The sequence below is a fragment of the Vicia villosa genome, unplaced genomic scaffold (genome assembly GCF_029867415.1).
Source record: "Vicia villosa cultivar HV-30 ecotype Madison, WI unplaced genomic scaffold, Vvil1.0 ctg.005104F_1_1, whole genome shotgun sequence".
NCBI classification, from domain to species: Eukaryota; Viridiplantae; Streptophyta; class Magnoliopsida; order Fabales; family Fabaceae; genus Vicia; species Vicia villosa.
The window spans coordinates 102,160-105,084 of record NW_026706574.1 but is presented as its reverse complement, the minus strand read 5'-3'; the positions used below and the strand labels follow the sequence as shown (position 1 = coordinate 105,084).

The 2,925-nt window shown below is 29.1% G+C and overlaps 1 long non-coding RNA gene across 2 annotated transcripts; it reads left to right on the top strand.

The window, feature by feature from the left end:
- The first annotated feature begins 672 nt into the window (after nucleotides 1-672).
- LOC131642476 (uncharacterized) lies at nucleotides 673-2,521 on the top strand. 2 transcript variants are annotated; one of them, XR_009295905.1, is made up of 6 exons: nucleotides 673-871; nucleotides 1,182-1,240; nucleotides 1,414-1,519; nucleotides 1,627-1,698; nucleotides 2,010-2,102; nucleotides 2,189-2,521. It is a non-coding gene; the product is annotated as an uncharacterized LOC131642476 (long non-coding RNA). The 2 variants fall into 2 exon arrangements; XR_009295904.1 differs by having other exon boundaries at nucleotides 1,991-2,102.
- Nucleotides 2,522-2,925: the final 404 nt, after the last annotated feature.

Here is a 2,925-nt window from a genome sequence, read left to right as displayed (position 1 = left end):
ATATAAAAAGTTTTTAAATTTTCTCCCCTAATCGACTATAAGATTATTTAAACAACTAACGGGTGAAAAATCTATATTATAATAAAAAAAAATTTTAATAAGCAATTGATTGATAAAGTTCGCACTAGGGGTATAACCCTTACAAAAAAGAAACAACCCTAAAGGTTAACATAATCGGATAAAGGAAGATTATTACAAAATTAACCATTCTTCTTTTCATGCCACATAATTGTTTTAAGGGTAAAAGTTATTTAAACTAAAAAAATCTTAACTGCATGGTAGGTTGGTTACATTCAAACTATTATTTTTTTTATAAAAAAAATCGGATATGCATTACTTTATTAATCATACAATAGAATAATGCAAGACGAGTACTTTGGCAGGTTTGTCACTTGACACTCTCTCATGCATTCTTTTATTTATATTTTCTCCTATAAAAAGAAAGTTTCTTATAATATCTTATTATTATTTTTATATTATTTAATTAATTAAAATATTAATTAATCTATTAAATATTTTGGTTTGTAATTTGTTGTGGCCCACGGTGACATAAATTATTTCTGTTTGGCCATTTAGAGAATTTCAACGGGCAAACCATATCCTTCTGTATTATTGCTTTGCTTTCATCGATTACATAGGCTGAATATTATGATTTCTATAAACTTTGTGTATTCCAAGCTACTCCAAATAAATAAGATACAATCCTTCATACTTTTCAATATAAAAAAATACACGCCAAAGAATGAGAAAGCCAAAGAATGAGAAAGGTTAGGGTTGGAGAAATCAAAAATCTGAAACGTAAGTGTTCCATGGATCTCTTTCATTCATCCTTGCAGTCTTCGGTTTCTCATCCTATCAACAACATCAAAAGGTAATGTTTATCATATATATTTCATTCGTCATTCTAATCTTCAGTTCATATATTTATTTCCTTCCCTTTCGAGCTTCACCACCTCCTTCTCGTCGCAACAAATCTGCATTTCCCTGTCTCAACGCGTCAACAACCAAAGATCAACCCACAACACGAAACATCTAATTATCTTCCTTGGGTTTGGGGTGTTTTTGATCATCTCTACCTTTTCCATTTCCACCTGTGTTAGAAAAATTGAAACTTTTTTGCAGATAATGCTTTCATTTCTTAACCTTTCATTTTTTAATCTTCGTTTGTTTCTTCATCTCAGATATTTCAATTCAACAACACAGATTGTCACGACTCCGAATTTCATCCACTTTTTTGAAGGTAATGCCATCGAGATTTTCATTTTTTTGCGATAAGGTTTTTTTGTTTCTTAAATCCAAATTTTGTTTGAATATTTCAAAATCGATTTGTTTGTTTATTATAAATTGAAACTATTTTTTGTTATAAGATTTTGATAAATTATTTATCCTATTAGTTTTTTCTTCTGTATGCAGAATATTTGTTACAGATGTGAGACTTTCTTCAATTCAGATTATTGGAAAAGCATTGGTCCTTGATGAAATAATTAATTATATGCCATCACTTCAGTCTCAAGTGGAGGTATCGATTCTATTTCTGATTACGACATCTACTAAATTATAATCTTTGAAAAAATTATATGTTTTGAACTTGGTTTTTGAGAACTGTAATGTTACTGTATGTCACAGTTTTTATTGATGAAATTTGAAGCAGTAAACTTGAAACTTAACACTGGCATTGAAGCCTTTCCTCCAAAAGATGTAAGTGTTAAATATCCCTTGATTTTAATGTTGCATCCTTAATCAAGTTTTTCTTAACAACGGATATCAAATCAAGTCGAAATTGTTTCTTAATCCTGTTTATATCAAGATTTTACTTTTGATAAATAATGGAATTTGGCTCAATTGTAAATTTGGAGTAAAATGCTTCGAAGTAATTGGTGGAGGTCAATTATTCATCACTGTTTTAAAAAACTAGACTATAAGTATGTATGCATGATTCGTTTAAGTAGTTGTTATAAGATTTTGATTAATTCATTATCCAATTATTAAGTTTTTTCTAACGGATGTAGAATATTTGTTGCAATTGGAATGTAAGCTGGAATATCTCCTCCAAGTTGTTTGAATCTTGAAGATTGGCTTCATACGTCTCCTCCAGTCGATATGTATGCTCTTGGATAAGTTTCTTATTTTGTAAACTATATGTGAGAGTGTTCATAATGTGAAATGGTTTGCTTTATATTTTCTTCAGGTTTCAAGAAATTCTATCTCTCAATGCTGAGAATTTTATACTAACTGAATACAACGGTCCAGCTAGAAAATGGTTAGCTCTTATTCGGAAGGCGCTAAATAGTCTTCCTAAAACAAGTGGGAAACATAGTTGGTTGATTTGTATAATTGCAAAATCCTATACACTAAATAGTCTTCCTTTTCACTGCACTCTCTTATATGATTTATATTTGTCTCCAAAAATGTTATTATTAATTCCATTTATTTGAATGATCAAAATATACACCTGCTACAACAGATAAATAAATTACATAAAGCTTCTCTGGATAAAAGGTTTATGTGTGAAGAAGCTGAGAGGGAGGGCGGTTGGATCAATGGTCAAATTTGTATCCTTTCAAGTTGAAATACTCCCTCCGTCCCAAATTATAAGAGAAATTCACTTTTTAGATTCATTGAATAATTAATGTATCTGGTCTGCATATAGTCCCGATACATTAATTATTCAATGAATCAAAAAAGAGAATTTCTCTTATAATTTGGGACAGAGGGAGTAACTTTTTGGTATCTTTGTATTTAAAGCACTAATTACACTTTCAGAGATTTTGATTTTGAGATAGTTATTGTATTAAATTAATGATAATATCCTCTTAATTTATATGTTATCCTCTTAATTTATATATTTTTGTTAATCAATAGTTAACTAAAACTACATGCTTTATAAAATGTTTTGATTTTGTTAATAGTAATCCATTATATTGT